The sequence below is a fragment of the Lissotriton helveticus genome, chromosome 2_1 (assembly GCF_964261635.1).
Source record: "Lissotriton helveticus chromosome 2_1, aLisHel1.1, whole genome shotgun sequence".
Classification (NCBI taxonomy): domain Eukaryota; kingdom Metazoa; phylum Chordata; class Amphibia; order Caudata; family Salamandridae; genus Lissotriton; species Lissotriton helveticus.
Genome location: NC_136059.1, coordinates 1003977214 through 1003997380, shown reverse-complemented (window position 1 = coordinate 1003997380; position 20167 = coordinate 1003977214).

Here is a 20167-nt window from a genome sequence, read left to right as displayed (position 1 = left end):
GAGCGGTAACTCTGCGCATGCCTGTTGGTCTGGCAAGGTGGTACTCGATGATGATTTCATCAGTACGAGAGGTGGGCTGTCTATGCACAGTTTATCATCATCATCATCAAAATCTTTATTTCGGCCGAAGTAGCCATAAAAGCAAAACAAACATGGATACAGTACAACAAAAAAATACATTTCAATTAATTGAAGCTACAATTTATAAAAACATGGAGCCAGCTTCTTTTTACATGTCATCCTGGCAAACAATAAAGTTAATCCATTAAAAGGTTAAGATTGATAAAAAGTAATTATATGTGATGATGATTGTGGGGTTGTGCGTTTAATCTACAGGCCTGGTTAGCAAACTTCTTCTCTTCAGCCAAAAGATTTCCAAGTATTTTGCTACCGCACACACTATCATGGGAGAAAGGTCGGTTTTCAAAACCCTATATGCCTGCATGCAGTGAGTGAAACCTAGATTTCTGCAGGCCGGGACTAACCAGTTCCTTCTTGCTTGCCCATAGGATTGACAGAAAAAGAGTATGTGCAGTTCGGTCTCCTGATGGTAGCTGCACCCAGGGCAATGACTCAGTGAGGGATCAGTCCACTTGCTAGTGAAGGCTCGGATTGGGAGACATCCGTACCTCCACTGTAGGTACAGTTTCCTAGTGTTAGATGGAAATATAACATCAAGGAATCCCTCCAGTTTGTAGATGTCCTTAGCTTTTAGGAAGGAGTCGGTCAGGGTACCTGACTGCGTGGCCTGTCTCCGAGCTACGATTTTACTTTCATGGTAGAGTGAGAGCAGCTGTTTTCTTGAAACCATGAAGCAGGCGGTCGCGGGGTCAAGCCACATATTAGGTAGCCCCAGACACACAAACTCGTTTTTTATGTGCTGGAACCAGGGGATGTTCCCAGTGATCGGATAGTTCACGACCTCTTGAAGCTCAGACCTGTAACTTGCCAACTCTGGTGTGGTCCAAACTCTGCGCCAAAAGATTAGGGGCCTAACCCCCAAATCTTCGTCAAGTGGCCTTAGTCCCAAATCGAGCCTCATCGGCAAAAGGGGAGTACTTGGGGGGAGAGATAAAAGCTGCCTAATAAATTTATTCTCCGTTGCCACTAACTCGCGGTTGCACATATGGCCCCAAAGTTCACTGCCATACATAACCGCGCCCCTAGCCTGCGCTCTGTAAATCTCTAGCGGGGGGCCAATTGCCTTAATGGATGATTCATTTTTATTTATAAGGGCAATGACTCCTCCCGCCATTTGGGCCAGATTGAGTTGCGATTTGGTCCGATGGTGGCACCATTACATGTGCTCATTTAAGGTCACCCCCAAATATTCGAAGGCTCGGACCCTCTCCAGCCTATTACCGCCAATGCATGGATTAGAACGTGTTTTAGATGGGGGTTAAAAATCATGTATTTGGTCTTGAGAGCATTGATCTCAAGACCATGGGTTCCACAAAATTCCTCAAAACCCTTGAGGACTCATTGAATCCCCATGGGTGACTTAGACAGAAGCAGGGTGTCGTCGGCGAACATAATCGCCGGCACCCTGCTTCCGGCAAGTTTAGGCGCATCGCTGTCCTGTACCTCATCATTTAAATGAGAGATTACCCCGTTGACATAGAGGCAGAACAGGGTCGGTGCGAGCACACAACCCTGTCTCACCCCCCTGTCAACGGGGAATCTATGGGAAAGGGAACCATCCCGGCCACATCTAACCTGCGCGTAGTTGTTTGTGTGAAGGCGATTAATCATATTTAGGAGGTGATGTGGTACCCCCATATTGGACAGAACAGACCAGAGTTTTCTACGGGGTACGAGATCAAATGCGGCCCATAGATCTACGAAAACGGTATAAAGGCTGCCACCCTCCAACTTTACCGTCTTCCAAAATAGGAGAGCCAGGCGGAAAATTTGATCTATAGTGGAAACCTTCTTTCTAAACCCCGCTTGGTAGGTGCTCAGGACAGAGTGTTCAAGCATCCACTCCAGTAAGCGGTCGAGAATAAGCCTAGCAAAAACTTTTTGGGGGACGTCTATAAGGCTGATAGGCCTGTAGTTGGCTGGGAGCAGAGGAGAGCCCTTCTTGAAGATCGGTACAATCTCTGCCCCCAGCCAAGTACTAGGTACCTCCATCCCACCCAAAATTGAATTAAAAAGAACCTGTAAATATGGAGCCCATACGGTTGGTTCGTTCTTGAACAAGTCTCCAGGGAGCCTGTCCAAGCCAGGGGCTTTCTCTGCACTTAATTTATCGATGGCAACTGCAACCTCCTCAACTGTAAACTCATTCTGGGTAATTTCAGAGCCAGGGCCCCTTGGTAGATTGCAAGTTTCATCTGGCTGATCTATGTTGGCCAGGGAATATAAGGTACTGAAGTGAGCCTCCCAGACACTGGGAGCAATATTTGTTTCTGCTGCTGGTGTTGGATCTACAGAGACATTTTTGACAATCTGTCAAAATTTGCGAGCATCTCTAAAATTAAGAGCGCTCACCATTTCGGACCGGTTGTCAGTGTCCCAATCAATCTTAGCATTCTGGACTTGGTTTCTATATTCTGACCTTCTTGCCCTTATCGTCACAGTGCAAGCCCCTTGCTTTATAGCCTTAAGAAGTTCAGCTTTGGCCTTTCTGCAGGCAGCGTTGTACCACAAGACTTTTATTGCTTTTGTGAGTTTTTTATTTACTCGTGGATTCAACACATCTGCCAATGCATTGGTGAGCTGTAAATGAAGGTCACCAAGAGCGTTGTGCTTCTCCACGGAGGGGCTTAGTGAGATTAGGTCTTCTACACTTTGGAAGACCGGTAGAATTGTGGCATAGAGCCGGGAAATAGTTGCAGGATTCCCTATAACTTTAGCCCATCTTATTCTCCGTCGATTGCTGGATAGGGTCGCACTAAAGTCCGAGGGTGTGCTAGCCAGCTGACTCTGAACGGTGATACCAGGAAGCTCGAAGTTCAGGATCAGTGGGTTGTGATCACTTTCATCACGTGGGGTAACCTGGAAGCTCCTGACCATAGCCCAGTTACGGGTTTCCACAAAAATATAATCTATGCGTGACTCAGATCCTAATTTATTATAGGTGGGCTTCGGGGGAATATCCCCGCTAGCCCGCCCATTACATGCCCTTATAGAGTAATTGAGAGTCAGGGCCGTGATCTGAGTAGCAAGTGGTGTCCATGACTTAGCCGGTAAACCCCCAACAGATGATATATCCCATTGGTCATCCTCCTCCAGCGAGGTACCTTCAAGGAAAGCTGGTAGTGGCTCAAATTGACAGTTAAAGTCACCCCCTACCAGATATGGAGTGCCTTGAGGTATAGAGCCAAGGAAGAGAGATAAATTCTCAACAGTACCAGAAGCACGGGACACGGCCGTTGGTCTTGAACATACATTAATTAGTATTAGTTTGGCCGCGTTGGGCCATTCCAGCAGCACACTTTGGATATCCGCGGAGTTAGTCTCTAAATTACTTGCGGAGCAACCCAAGTGGGAACCCACCAGATGAGTAAGCCACCGGAAGACCTTCCCTTCCCACCCCATTTAGCCTGAATAGAAAATGAAGCAAAGCCTGTGCGGTGGAGATCTTCCCTGGCCCAGGTTTCCTGAAATTGGCAGATATCTTGGGAGTCAATAAATGTCCCCCAATCCGGCAGGTCAAGTTTGTTCATTATTCCTGCCAGGTTCCAGGAAACCATTGCCAGGTGACCCTGTTCCATGTTTACTCTAGTTCTAGAATTCCTGGGCCCGCTCACAGCCTGGGGTGGTAATACCTGCGTAAGTATTGTAGTACTAAGTCCATTTGGGTATATCATATCCTCAGTGGTAGTGTCAGGGGGGGCAACCATTGGACCTGTATGGCTTTCGAGATCATTAATCTCGGCATCTATGTCAGAGAGTCAGTCTACACCCTCCAGATCTTTTAAGGAATCAAACCTGTTGAAGAGTGATAAAGGGTGCGATAACCTATGATATGGGTTTACTCCGTAGGGTCCTCTCTGGTGGAAAATGGGGACAGGATTTTGGCGTCCGTTGTTCCTAGCCCCTGGGTAGAAATATTCAAGGCCCAGAGATTGGATGTCCCCCACTCGGCCAAATCTGGGTTCCCTCCGAATGTGGTCCACGGCCCAGGAATCTCTAAAATTGACCAGAATGCAGTCCCCCTCAAGGTCTTTAGGGTTATTGCCCACCAAGTGCACCCTTCTAACTCCCAAAATCTCTGTTCTTGAGGATGGGGGTAGGGTCCTATTCCTATCTAACCAAAAGACCACCTTGTTCCTTAATTCCCTGTCTGGTTCTGAGTTACCTGCCCCCAGGGGCGGCACCCCCACTAAAACTATTGTGTATGGTGCCGCCTCTGGCGGGAGGTTTAGGGTGAGGAGATGGTCTTTACTTTTTTCCTTAGTCTGCAGAGGATGCCTATTTGGCCTTCTATCTGCCGGTAAACTATTACTAAAAAGGGGCTGAGATGCGCGTGCCTGATCCATTGCCTTCCCACCCTGGCTAGATATACCTACATGTTTCTTCAAATTGGGTTTAGAGGTGGGTGTGTTTAATTTTTTTTTGCTTCCAGTTTTCTTTTGGGTTCTTCAGCTACCACCCCTACAGTTGCAGTACTAGGACCCAGGTTCTTTTTAATCCCCGATGTTTTGGAGTTAGCATTACCCTTGGTCAGATCAATTAATAGGAGTGACTTTTCTCCTACCTGCTTTTCAATCTGATCTAACTTGGAGTGAATCATCCTAGTTCTCTCTAGAAGTGGCAGCATAAGAGTTTTCATTAAGAACTCAATTTTCCCCATGAGATCAACTTCGGGGACCGTTGAGCAAACTGAGGGGATAGGAGCAACTATATCAGGCCCGGGAGAGATAGAGGGTGGAAGAGCGTCATTTGGGGCTAGATCTGACGACTTCTTTTGGTGTTTAGGAAGGTGACCAACCAAAGAGCTACCCCATCTTTTTCTAGTATTGGTTTTTGCTCTATCAGGGGAACCCTGGGGCGACATGCAAGCCACTTGGGTTTGAGGCCCAGGAGAATTATGCAAGCCAGCGATGTCAGTGCTGGGGGCCAAACTTAGTGAGGATAAATGCAGGCTGGAACTATCAGATACATCCCCAACATCCACCAGCCTAATTTCATGCAGTACATTGTTAGCTGGCACGGGAGAAACCGTCGTAGCAATACGACCTAAAGAAGAACGTTTCCCCGTTATTAACTCCAAGGGGAGTCGTTTTTCTGCAAAGGCAATCTCCTTCTCTAGTATGGTGGTTGCTCTCTTAAAGAAATGGTCCAAGGTGCCAGTAACCACCCCACCAGAAGTGGGGATTGCAACATGGCGGTTCTTCCCAGAGCGCAAGGACATACTTCCAATGGTAACAGCCCGCCCACAGTTTTAAGAGGGAGTCACACACTCGCAGCAATGATCCTTCACAATCTATACTGCACGTGATTAACTATCATTACCAGACACTTTAACACAGAAGAAAGGGGGGGCCCGGCCTTGGTCGTCCTTGGATGGCCTTAGACGGCCCGTCCTTTGCCCGGGCTTCGCCCGGTGACCACCCGCGCGTGTCCCGCTTGCGCGTGTGTAAGTCTGACTAAGTAGGGCAGGGCTGATGGGTGTGGCGGGAAGAGGACCCAGGTGCGGCCGGTGTTCGTGGCGCTTAGCTACCTGGTCCTCGCAGTCCCGTAGTGCAGCGAGTTGGCTCCCCAGTGGCGATGAAGCAAGTTCTGGCCAGCAGCGTCTCTCGCACAAAGTCCCTGCTCTCGGGCCGTGAGGCGTGATGAAGGGCTGATGGGCGTGTCGGGAAGAGGACCCAGGTGCGGCTGGTGTTCGTCGCGCTTAGCTACCTGGTCCTCGCAGTCCCGTAGTGCAGCGAGTTGGCTCCCCAGTGGCGATGAAGCAAGTTCTGTCAGCAGCGTCTCTCGCACAAAGTCCCTACTCTCGAACGGCACCCACGGTTTAAAGTGTGCATGTCTCTTTGGCATGCCATCTTGCAACGGCCAGCTACACATGCACACTTTAAACATCTTTAGCCCAGCTGGCCTAAAACAATGTCTTCCTCTTCAGGTAAGTGTTTTTTATATCATTGTTAGAAATTGGGGTTCTGGTAGGCTAGGGTATGCACCTAAGCCAGGCAAAACCCACCACTCTAGTCAGGGCAAGGGATTACACACTGAAGATAACCCCTGCTCACCCCCTTGGTAGCTTGGCAGAGCAGTCAGGCTTATCCCAGAGGCAATGTGTAAAGCATTTGCGCAAGACACTCGCACAGCTGTAACATGATAGGCACACAACAAAAGAAACTCCACACAAGGTTATATAAAAATATCCTTTGTATTATCCATAAAAACACATTATAACCCAATCACATTCATGACACTGTGCCACTGGCACTTGTCATGACTTCACAGGGATTACATGAATCACGTAGGTCAATCAGGTCATTGTCATAAACATTACAGTTAGGGACCAGCAGCTACTGGTAGGATTGCACTTAGTACCACACTTTATACATACACCATCAGTAGTGCATTATAATATAGACTTGTAAGTTGCATAGGCTATGCTAACATTGTAAGAACATTCACTACTGGGAACTATCACACAGCTCCTGATTATAACAGTTATGTCCACTATGATAGGGCACCATTAGGTAGATTCCAGAACAAGAAATACCTCTGTCTTTCAGTCAGCACGGTAAACACCCATTGCTGCCCAGGTGAACCCCTCTGCCGTTTGTGAGTGTAACCCAGTGTCTTACCCTTAGGGTTCTGGGCCATGTGCTCATTTACAACAGGGAATGCAGCAATTCCCTTGACCCCCCCTCGTCCCCCCTCAGCATGAGGCTTCCCTTTGAAGCCAGGAATGCTGTAGGCCCGGGCCAGCCCCAGAAAGTACAATGAGGGCGGTAATCCCGCTCCGGCTGTACGAAGCGCGTCACAAGAAAACAACGCTTCTCAAATGTCCAAAAATAATTTCTTGGATTGGATGAACCAACTCAACCCACACTTGTAATTCACCATGACCACTAACAATGAGGCGGTCCCTTTCCTGGATGTCAAGCTCATCGCCAGGGGTGGCACCCTAATCAGTTCACTTTACACCAAACCCACAGATAAAAATGGCCTGTTGCAGTTTGACAGTGCTCATCCGCGATCCATGAGGGAGAACTTGCCAGTCGGCCAGTTTCTCTGGTTTAGCAGAAACTGCACTGGTTTACAAGATAAAAAAAGAAGCAGAGATACTCACCACAAAGCTACAACAGAAGGGCTAACCAAAAAAGATCATTGAGAAAACAAACAAAAGGGAACGTAATACCTCCCGGGATGGCTTACTTGAATCAACTGAGAAACGAGAAAAGACCACATTAATATGTGTCACAACTTATAACTCCTCCTCAAATGATGTTAAGAAGATCATCAACAAAAAATGGTCCATTCTAACATCTAACAGACTGGCGTTCGAAAAACCGATGTTTTCAGACAGGAGAAATAAGAATCTAAAATATACTCTCATACATACCAACTCACATAGACCTACGACTACCAGTCAACTCACTCTTTGGAATAATCCACCAGTAACAGGCCATTACACATGTGGATCATGTGCAGTGTGACCCTTTACAGAACACACCAAAGAAATAGATCTTGGAATGTCTTATCCCTGGGAACAAAGATCACATACAAATTGTAACAGTGACAGCATGGTGTATGTCATCAAGTGCCCCTGCCAGTTGATGTAAGTGGGCATGACCAGCAGGAAAATAAGAATACGAATAAGCGAGCACAGAAGCACGATCAGACGGTTGATTATCAAACACAACATGTTTTGATAAAGCCAAACCAAAGTTAGCATTAACCGCAAGGATTAAAACGCACTTATGAGTATATGGTATGGCCATATCACAGAACAGCTATAAGGAAGGGATTCCGAAAGCTGCAGAGGAGCTCAGCTCATGCTAAGGCACCTTCTCACAAAAAACCAAGTACACTGCCTTCAGGATTGTCTAGGCCTGCCATAGGAGTGATTTATAGATTAATATGTGTCTGTTTTAAATGGTGGATATAAGTATACTATATCCCAGTAAGGGGTGCTTACACCACCTTACCCAGGCTGCAAGAGCAGACCTGTGGTGCCATTTTGGAAGGCTTCCCAGGTATAATACATGCTTCAGCCTCTGGGGTATCTATGCCCTTGGTAGCTAAGGTACTATATACGAGGGACTCGTAAGGGTGACCCAGTAACCAATCTGGTATGTCCCTTAAGTACATGTAATCAATTTAAAGAGAGAACTGCTAGGCTTTGGTACGGATTAGCAGGGCCACAGCCAGACTAAAGTCGAAAAACCAGTGAAACACAGCAAAAAGTGGGAGTAACCATAGGAAGCAGGTCCTACTCTCCTACAGTGACTACAGTGCTACCCCTTGCTATTGCAAGGTGCCCGGAGATGAGTTCCTCTCCCATAGTGAGGTAAGGACCACTATGTGAATGGGTTGAATGTATGCTAATGACGGCGGTTGATATGAGCATTTTGCCGTATGGAGTCTGTGACACAGGTTAGCACCATGATTGGTGTATCACTATGATTGTGCACGTACTAGTATGCAGCTCCCCACAGTATGCGACTAAGATCGCCACAACACCACATTTGTCTACCTTGGTGAGTGTGGTAAAAATAAAGATAGTTGTGGCATCACATACTAAATTAGGTATGATGAAAGATGTCTGTTTCACACTGTGTTCTCCACACAAGTGTTCCGGCAAGCACATCACAAATGGGAAGCAGTGACAGACGTCCAGTGATCAACACACTATGATGTATTTTTTGTTTGTTTCATTTTATTCACAGATGGAGTGATAAGAAAATGTGAAAAGATAATTGTCGTTAACTAACCAATAAGGAGCAGCTATCTGCCCTTACATAAACAGCAGTACAGGGAATCTCCTTCTGTGTCTTCCAGGGACGGTATCATGTTGCCCTGATCAAAGTTGAGAACCTAACGAGGCCCAATCAGGACTGAAACATGTTGGCTTTAGGGTCATAGGACCATAAAAACTCCAATTCACCCCATCCTTACGTTTTAATAACCAAAGCAGATCTAAGAATAAAGGGACACTGGGATCTGTTTATGTTTTTTTAATCTTTATCGCCCCCTGGTCATTTTTTCACTAAGAGCTCCCTGCACTATGGTTGAGCCGACCCTGACTTATAGGCGTCAGGGTGACCCAAAGAAAAAGCATGACAGCACTAGGGTATGTGAGGGTAATTAAATCAAAAGGAATTGTTTCCTACACCATTCCCTAGGGTGCCTCTTCATGATAGGACTGCCCTTCAATACTCCATTAAGTTCTCCCATATCAGAAAAACATGGCTCTCATCCACAAACTCCAGGAGTACTTGCTGTGTGTTAGGGTAACACTCTGTGTCACATGCAGATAGAGCTCCCTTTTTTGCATCACAAAAGAGAGAAGAGGTTCTCTAAAACTGGCGGGTACTAATGTGCATTCGGGAGAAGGCAGTTGTGACCAGAAAGTTACCCCGCCCCCGAAAAAAACCAGTTTGTTGTACATGTGTGTTCCTTTACAGCTGCTCCTGACCTCCTTGCTGAAGTGAGACTTCAGGGGCATACCCCTGCTTAATGGAAATAATGACCGCTATAATCTAAATTGATACTTGGCACTTGCATGATCTAATAACGTGTTGTTGAGAAACGTAATAATGTAACTTTTGTCAGCATATTTATTTTATCCACCTCACAAGTATGACAATCAGAGTCAAACCTGCAACCAGCAGAATAAACACAGGCCTCAACAGCAGGTGCTCGACCCTTTGAGCTAGCTCTCCAGTTATTGACATATGGCAGGTTTTCTTTGCCACCGACCCTGTCACTGCAGTCCTTGAGAATCGATGAATGAGAATCTGAAGCATGCTGTGTGGGATACACCTGGGGTAGGTATGAGTGAGGCTGAATGACCTCTCGCACCGAATAAATCATCATCGAGTACCACATTGTTAGAACAGCAGGCCCGCGCTGAGTTACCGCTCGACACATCCATAACTATAAAGTGTACAAATATAAAGCATAGAATGCAAATAAACAAAGTATACTCAGTGTTCCACTTGCACGTGGAACTAGGAAAGTTCTCGACTGTAAGACCAACAGTGCCAATGCAAGCAAACACGGACTACAACCCCCAGAAACCACTGAGCTGTCACTTTCACAATTGCTTTCTAAACCTTCTTGCTTTTTCAGATAGCTTGAAAATGCACCATTTGCCCACATCTTGTTAAAAATTTTCCCGGGAGTAAACACCCCCACAACCTCTCTTATAATCGTCGGGATTGCTCGCTACGCTCGTTCACCACAAGGCACTCATCCCAAACTTTCATGCCTCCCCCCTTTCAAATGTCACCTGTCACCACTGAATCCAAGCTATATAGATAGGTATTGCTTTAGATGTTCGGAAAAGCACAATAAGAACCTGTTGCAAAGTCATCCTGTGCCCAGTGCACCCCCAACTTTTTGCTGACTGGTATTGGCGGTGACTGACTCTGACTGACCCTGGGCTCTGCCCAACCAGGCCCAGGGTCAGAGCTATGCTGAAAGAGCCTTAGAAAGTTAAAACACCTACATACACTAGGGTACAGTATGGGTTGAGGTACCCCAGTGATTGGCATGACATACCCCATAGGGCCCTAGTACATAATAGGGCAGGGGGATTGAAATTTCCTCTCAGTCCCTAGTATATAATAGGGCATGGTAGTTTAGAGGCCAGCATCCCTTTTCTGCACTTGCAAGTGTGCACTGCTGAGCCTGAGGTCAGTTTAAAAGTAGCACTGTGTTGCAGGACTGCTTTAAAAAAAAGTAAATTGTGCCCAAACTCGACTTTGGTGTTTGGGACACTAAAAAATTGATAACCTGCAATGTATGGGCATATTATGTACCCCTAGGCTTCCCAGGGGTGGGGGGTCAGGTATTTCAAAAGGAGGACTCTTATAACATTTGTTTTATATGCCCTGGATTAAGTAACATTGCACATTTCACTCCCCACATTTTGATAAAGTGCTGCCCAAAATCGATGTTGGTGGTAGGAGCACTGTGGAGGGAGGATCTGCTATATTTCTGCATATTCAGGTATACCTGGGGTGGGAGTCCCGTAGATATAGGTAGAATACTTATAAAATATGTTTTTATAAGCCCTGGTGCTGGAGAAATGGCCTTAAGCCACTTTTCCCATTGCAAATCCCCTGCCACATAGGTTAACATGGCAGAAAGTTATTAACTATTAACTCTTGATAGGAGAAAGCTAAAAGTACCATTCAAAGACTTCCCAGTCCCAGGTTGCTCCTTCATATGCTGGGTGTAGTCCATAGTGACCAAAATGGATTTATTCTACTTCAGTCTCACTGAACCTCTGCCACCTATATCTTATCCTTTACCATCGGGCTATTGACCCCTGCCCAGAGGCCCTTCTCATGTCTGTAGACCTGGAAAAGGCCTTTGACTTGATTTAGTGGGACAGCAAGCACGTTGTTATGACCCAGATGGGTTAGGAGAGGCGGGATAAAATTGGTCCGGCTATTGTATATAGACCCCACTGTGAGGGTGAGGACCAGATGGGTCATCTCCTCCACCAATGGCAACTATTAAGGGACCAGGCAGGGCTGTCCACTGTCTCCCCTTCGGTTTTTCCTGGCCAAATAGCCATTGGCTGAGCTTTTCCACAGACAGGGGTGGGCCAAGGGATTGTAATGAATGGTAGGGAACATATCATCTCCTTTTGCTGATGACCTATTGCTGCACCAAACAGATGGCCTCCGAGGGGTCAAGATTGCATAGTCCCTGGGGGACTTTGCTGCTGTGACTGGGCTCGGGGTTAATAACTCTAAAATACACATATTCCCTGTGTTAGAGGGAACACCCCAACGGGCAACACTGCCCCAGTGTTGCAGTGGTGGCCAATCTCCTTTAAATACTATTGAGATCTTTCATGACCTTAGAGATCTTATGGAAGGCAACCTGGGACTGACATTCACTTCCTCAGGTCCTGTGCCTACTTTTGGCATTCACTCAAATTGCCAGTGATGGCAAGGATAGCCCTATCCAAGATGGTGATGTTGCCCATATTGTTGTATTTCTTTGTGAATCTCCCAGTATAAATAATGCACTCTTGGTTTAAACAGCTGGAGACATTGCTTCAGGAAGTGATCTAGGAAGGAGGGAGCTATAGAATGTCACTGGCGGTGCTTCAGAGACCCCCAGGAAATGGGAGCCTGGGTGCTCATGATTTTGAATTGTGTTATCTGGCAGCCCTGCTTCAATGGATAATCCAATGGTTAGATGGTGAGAATCTAGAGGAGCTGGGTCACGTAGTAACGTCAAATAATCAGGAAACCTTTATAGATAGGCTTCTTAACCCGAAAGTTATGATTCTGCAGCCAGGAGTTTTACTGAGAGTAGCATTGTACAGTTGGCAGGAGGCTGGCTGGTGTCCCATGGTATGCCCCTCTAGAGGGGCTGCCACATGGAGATTCTCCCTTTCCATTTACTGGACTACGATTTACTGATTAGTCCACTATGGGTCTGATCATTGTCGGGACAGCTACCAGTTGGGGCGTTTATCCCACTGGAGGAATTAGTAGTACAGGGTAAGTTGCCTCTTGGGCAATTTGTGATGTATCATGCCTTAACAAGAGCGTTTGTGGCCCCATAGCCTGACTACCAACAGGAAGCTGAGACTTACGCCATGCTTTAGGCATTGATGATGTTTAGCACTGCATGTCACCTGGTGAAGTGGCTATATCGGGCATCCTTAGAGATGGTCGCAACACCACTGGCGAGAACACAAGGATGATGGGAGGAGTTGTTGAGTAGGAAACTCTTAGACCCGGAATGGGGTAGTGTTATGGCTAGCCCTGGGTGTATATCCAGAAACCTACAATTTAAATATACCCAATTCAACTATGTCAATATGACCTACTTCACCCCAAATAGACAGTAGATCATGTACAGGGTTGAACCCAGGGCCTGCCCCAGGTGTGGGTTGCTGGGGCTGACTTTGGACATATGACATGGAGCTGTCTGGACTGTTTGGAACTCAGTGATAACCACAATTAACAAGGTACTTGCCTGTGTGCTCCCCTGTAGGGTTGAGGTGTGCCTCCTGGGCTTATTCCCCAGACCAAAAGTGTGAAAAGTCAGTCCTAGATTTCCAGTCTTGGCTTTGGTGCTGGCCAGAAGACAGATAGCCATGCTCTGGAAGGCAATGGTTGGTCCGTGAGAGGTCCTATGGGTGACAGATGTAAATGTAGGGGCCAGGGCAGAGGAGCGGGCATTGCTTTAAGATGATTAACAAGGGATTAGACAACACCATCTGGTGGCCCTGTGGAAGGAGGTGCTTGAGGCCTGGGATGGTAGACATGAGGACCATGATGCTGCAGCCGGAGGAGATCCTGTGCCTCATTTATACATTGAGGGCCCATCTAGGGACCAAGCAGGTGACTAAAGTATGCTCCTAACTGGTGCATTGGAAACCAGCTCACAGGGGGCTACAGGAGTATCCCCCAACAGATATGGGGCATTGCACTCCCTACTTCATGATGGTGCCTGACTTTCCCCCACACCTTCCAGAGCTTAATATGGTGGATAGCTTATAATACAGGATAGCTTGGGTATCCTGTGAAATGGAACACACTGAGGGACCTCCCCCGTTCTCCCCCTACAAGGCTGGACTACGTGGCACATGACCCACTGGGATGGGAGTGCCATGACCGGTTCCTGTACACTTGACTGAGTTCAGGTTTTGTGTTTTCTGTTCTGCCTTTTCTTTTCTTTAATTTAGACTACATCCCGCTGACCACATCACTCGATATATTGGCAATGGTAGATTTACTCGATAACTCCCAGTAGGAATTACATATGAACAACAATCCTTTGGAATATGCATATAGGCAATGAGGAGTAAAGACTCACAGCTTATCTGAAAGCCTAAAAATACGAGATACCCATGATAAATAAAGACGCATGTTGAGCAAGTGATGTTATTACAGAATGATGGTTTATCTATCCTGTGCACACCACTCAATTTGTAACTCACTGAAAATTGCAATTCCCTAGATGCCACACTTGAAATTAATATTGCCATCGAACGTGCAAACGATGTACATCTCTGTCCTTAGCATTGTAAGGTAATGTTCTTGTGTGGGTTAATGCAAAGGTATCATTAAAATGTCATTATAAATATATATATGAAAAAAGTAAATTGAAGGCTATAAGTGATCGTAATGGGTTTACTGCACGTCCGTAGTTTCTGTAATGATTGTTTCAAAAATAATGTGGTGCAACAATACTGTGTCAAAAATATTGTCAAACAAAAAATTATGGAAGGACAGAATATGGAAGATAATAATATTGTTTAAGTATATAATATTGATGTATAATAATATTTAGTTTACTGCTGTAATAAATATCGATTTTTTAAAATAATGTAATATATATTCATTGTACTACTGTTTTAGGTAACAGTATTATTGTAGTAATTTTGTTTTTAGTAGAGTTTGTAAGTTTTATTGTGTGATTCAAATATTTGTACATTAAATTAGTAATTTTTAGTTTAGTAGTGAGTTGTTGGGTTTGTAGGGGAATAGGTTGGGACGTTATTTTAATTATGAATTAGAGTTTTGTTTATTTTAAATGATCTACATTGAATAAATATTTAACTGGTAATTAATTATGTACATTGTTTAATTGATTACTTGCTATTTTTTTTATTTAGGTGTATTTTATGAATTCTTTGTGTATTTTACTTTTTCTATAACTTAATTTTTAATTTATAATTTAGTAGGGGGCTGTTGGGTTTGAAAAGGAATAGGGTTAGAAATTATTTAGATTAGAAATTGTTGTTTTATTATTCCGTTCTGGTAATTAAATATTTTATTAGTAATTATATATGTAATTTATTTAACTGATTACTAAATTTAATTTATGTTGTGTTTTAATTAAATGTTAGTTCATTGAGCAGTGTAGTTAATAATATATGTCTTTATTCATTTTTATATTGTTTTAATTTTATTTCTTTACTATGTTAAGATTATTATTATTTTATTACCAATTTATTTAATTTGTTGTTGGTGTTTTTTTTAGGTTACCAGGAAAGTATGGATATCTATTTTAAATGTATTTATTTTGTTTTAGAATTTCTCATTTGTTTATATTAATTTTGATGTTGTTAGGTATTCTATATATTTTTTTAAATGATTCAGAATTGGAATGGTACATCTATGCCTTCCAAAATTTTCCCTATTGTTGCTTAGCTTGGATTGAGAGTAGTACAACTAACCCCTCCAAAGTCCAACACTTTTTCTACTGTTGCTTATATCGCTTTTTTTCTTTTAACTGTAATGCTGTAATGCTCTGGGTTTGCTTTAAACATCCCCAGCGCGTTTTTATCAGTGGATGGCCCAGCTCTGTGTGCCGAGCTACCAAGAGATTGATGTGGATAACTGTAAAAGTAAGAAGTTGCACGTATCACTATCTCCGCTACAGGTCATTGTTTTATAACCGACTCAGATACCTCCAACTAGTCGTGTCACTCTTGCCTCCAACTCCGGTATGTTCAGTGGTCCTGTTGCCCAATCACTTCTTTATTTCATTCTCGTCTAGCATTTTCTATTTTTAGATGTATTAACAGAGCAAATCACTGCAGGACTGGACAAAGGAACTGTTATACCCCAGCATAGTGTTGGACACAAGGATGCCAGTAGTGCCATTCTATTTACACCAAGCAGTGGTCTGTCTTGACCTAATTTGACATTAATCGATCTTTGGATTTTTTATTTTCTTTTTCACCCTTATCTCAAATTTTCCTTGGTTGAATATGTGCAGCACAGGTTTGCTATTCTTGTATTTGAAGCCCTGATTTAATAACAAAACCTGTGCATTTTTAAAGCACACATCCACCACGAAGGTTATCTTGGCACTGAATAACAGATGTTAATTGTTCCACAACTCATTGGTACTCAATTTATCAACCTCAGAAGTATGAAAGGCAGAGTACATCCGCTGGGATGTAAACCTGACCACCAGTTCAAACACAGGCCCTTACAGTGGATGCATTAGTCCAGCGAGGCACCAGACCTGGCTTCCATATTAAAGGGATGCAAAGGACTGTGTAGTAATGACAGGAAGCGTTCAGATGTGGAAGCAGGTTTATTGAAGTTCCAAAGGTAATATCCCACAGACAACGTGCAGTGTGTGAGCAGGCACAGCGCTGACCAAGCTCCAACTGTCACATCACACAAAGATCAACTGTCAACATGGAGATAGGCTCTTGCGCCAATGGGCAGTGCGAGACAGTTATCTGTCAACACGTGAGGGGGGCACGTGGACAGCACACTACATATATCTTTTTCCCTTGAAGAAAAGATGAAAAGCAAATGAGAAAAGAAATAAAGAAAGGGAGAGAAAGAAAGGAATAGAGGAAGAGAAGAAAATTACCTGTACCTAACGGGTAATCTGACATCTATGCAACACATCCTGGGGACAACAAGAGGGTTGGTAGCAACAGCCAAAACTCTGTGTGTTGGAGCAGAAGAATGTATTGAGACTGTATCAGAACTACGAACCGGCCTCCCTCCAACCTTATCATTGACCTTAACAATCTTGTTCATGTTCCACCAATACCGCTTATTGACACTTATAATAAGACCATCTTCAACAGTTAATTCATCACATATTTTTACATAAGGTTGTATATCAACAATAAATAAATAATAATAATAAATAAATTCACATTTGGAAAGCGCACAATCACCCGCAAGGATCTCTAGGCGCTGGGGGCCATCGGGAAGATTAAGCAAGCTATTGCCCAGAGTCACATGGTGCTGGGCTAATCTGCCGCCGGTGCCGGGGATCAAACCGTGATCCCCAGATTCCGGAGTCAGTTGCCCTAGCCGCAGCATCACACATTCTTCTCTTTGGGACAACCTTCAACTATGTATTTTTTTTACACATTGCAATGTTTCATCACAGTCCATGGCAGCATACCAATCCCTTTCATTCACCTCTGGGCCGGTCACCCCACGCACCGCGCACACTCCCCGAGAGTGAGCCCAGGCTGCCCCCCGTTCCCGCCGAGTGCCGCCACTGCCCGCAGCTGTGCTCCTGGCCCTCGACTGCTACTGCTGCTTGCTCTGTTTGCGCAGCGTTGTTCTATCCCTGTTCTATCCCTCTGTAAATTCTGGTACTTGTTTAATTTTTGTGTAATTCTCCCCCTGTTTGCCCCCTGTTGTATTTTTTGCTCCTTGTTTCTATTTAGTGTATATCTCCCTCTGTTGGCCCCTTGTTGTGCCCTGCCGCGATTCCCGCCACCTCCCCACTCCCCGCCGCTGCCCCCCTGCGCCCCCGCCTCCTTCCCTCGGTCGCCCTTCCCATTCGCCGCCCCGCTCCCGCCTCCCAGCTGCTCCTCCCTCCCACTGGGCCATATAGGGCAGAGTGCACGCGGTGGTGAGCCGTGACCTCTGACCCTCTGGGCCGGTCACCCCACGCACCGCGCACACTCCCCGAGAGTGAGCCCAGGCTGCCCCCCGTTCCCGCCGAGTGCCGCCGCTGCCCACAGCTGTGCCCCTGGCCCTCAACTGCTACTGCTGCTTGCCCTGTTTGCGCAGCTTTGTTCTGTCCCTGTTCTATCCCTCTGTAAATTCTGGTACTTGTTTAATTTTTGTGTAATTCTCCCCCTGTTTGCCCCCTGTTGTATTTTGTGCTCCTTGTTTCTATTTAGTGTATATCTCCCTCTGTTGGCCCCTTGTTGTGCCCTGCCGTGTTTCCCGCCACCTCCCTGCTCCCCGCCGCTGCCCCCCTGCGGCCCGCATCCTTCCCTCGGTCGCCCTTCCCATTTGCCGCTCCTCTCCCGCCTCCCAGCTGCTCCTCCCTCGCTCCGCCCCCACCACTCTCCAAATATGGCAGAGTGACAAACGCGCAGCGTTGACGCGCAGCGGGCGCGCTGATTGTGCGCCAAAGGCGCGCCAAAGGTAAGCCCGTCTGCACCCGTCCGCGCCTGGCCCGCGCCCAGCACCAGGACCCCTGGCCCCCACCGACGCAGGACGACCCGCCAAACCTACGACACCGCGGCCCTCAACGCACTCAACACCGGCCGGAACCCCACCTGCTGCCGGGCCGCCCCGAAACGCTTCCACGGACCCTTCACCTGCACAACCTGCAAGTTCACCTGCCTCCGAACATGCACCGTGCCCGCCAAGCCGAACACCAGCAGCGACCTCAAGTGCATCCTGCTCAACACCCACTCCGTCCACAGACACGCCGTCGAACTCTGGAACCTGCTTGACACAACATCACCAGACCGCGTTCCTCACCGAAACATGGATGAACGCCTCCTCAGCCCCCGACATCGCCATCGCCATCCGGGACGGATACAAGATCATCAGAAGGGACCGCGTCAACCAGACTGGAGGAGGAATCGCATCGTCCACAAGAACACCATCCGCATCACGACCGATGCCGACGACACCTTCGCCACCGCCGAGCACCTCCACTTCCAGATTCACACCGACCCAAAGACGACCCTCAGAGGCACCCTCATCTACAGACCCCCGGGACCACGCACACAATTCAGCGAAGACATCACGGACTTCGTCAGCCCACACGCCCTCCCCTCCGCCGACTACAATCTCCTAGGGGACCTAAACTTCCACCTGGAGAACAACAAGGACCGCAACACCGTCACACTGCTGGACAACCTCGCCAACCTCGGACTCAAGCAACTGGTCAACACCCCCACCCACTACGCCGGCCACACACTGGATCCTGTCTTTTCATCCAGCAAGCACATCGCCTTCAGCCACTCCACCGGACTCCACTGGACAGACCCCAGCTGTGTCCACTTCAGCTTCAGAAAAACCACTACCCACCACCACCCGCAGCAGGTTTCTCACAGAAGCTGGAGCAAGATCACCGCCGACCAACTCACCACCTCTCTCAGCCAGAACCCACCTGCCAGCACGCCGGACCCCAACGAAGCAGCCCACAACTTCACGGAGTGGCTGACCGCCTGCGCCAACGACCTCGCACCACTGAAGAGCCCTCCCAGCAAACACAGAAGCAAGAAGGCCCCCTGGTTCACCGACGTACTCAGGGACTCCAAGAAGACCTGCCGCACCCTCGAGAAAGCCTGGCTCCTCGACCAGACCACTGACAACATGACCGCCCTTAAACACGCCACCCGCAAGCACCACCAGCTCATCCGTGCCACCAAGAAGAAATCACTGAAGGATCGACTGGACAACAATGCCCGCGACAGCAAGGAACTCTTCAGCATCGTCAAGGAGTTCTCCAACCCCAGCACCGGCAACAACGACATGACTCCATCGCAAGATCTCTGCGACTCCCTCGCCTCGGTCTTCCACCGCAAGATTGCCGACATCCACAACAGCTTCGACCCACCATCCTCACACCCAACTGTCGAACCAACGCACCCCACCGCCACCCTCCGCACCTGGACCGCAGTGACCACCGAGGACACAGGCTGCACGATGAACACCATCCACTCCGGATCTCCGACTGACCCCTGCCCCCACCACATCTTCAACAAGGCCGCCTCCACCATCGCACCCCAACTCCGAGACGTCATCAACACCTCCTTCGACACCGCCACCTTCCCGGAGAGATGGAAGCATGCCGAGCTCAGCGCCCTACTGAAGAAACCAACAGCGGACCCCACCCACCTCAAGAACTTCCGCCCCATCTCACTCCTCCCTTTTCCGGCCAAAGTCATCGAGAAGATCGCCAACAGACAACTTGCCGCCTTTCTTGAGACGAATGGATCCCTCGACCCCTCGCAGTCCGGTTTCAGAGCCAACCACAGTACCGAGACCGCCCTCATCGCAGCCACCGACGACATCCGAGCCCTTCTCGACAACGGGGAAACAGCGGCCCTCATCCTCCTGGACCTCTCCGCCGCGTTCGACACTGTCTGCCACCGCACCCTAGTCCAACGTCTCAGCAACACCGGCATCCAAGAGAAGGCATTGAAGTGGATCATTTCGTTCCTCGCGGGAAGAACACAGAGAGTCCGCCTTCCCCCGTTTCGTTCCAAGGCCACCAAAGTCATCTGCGGCGTCCCGCAAGGATCATCACTCAGCCCCACCCT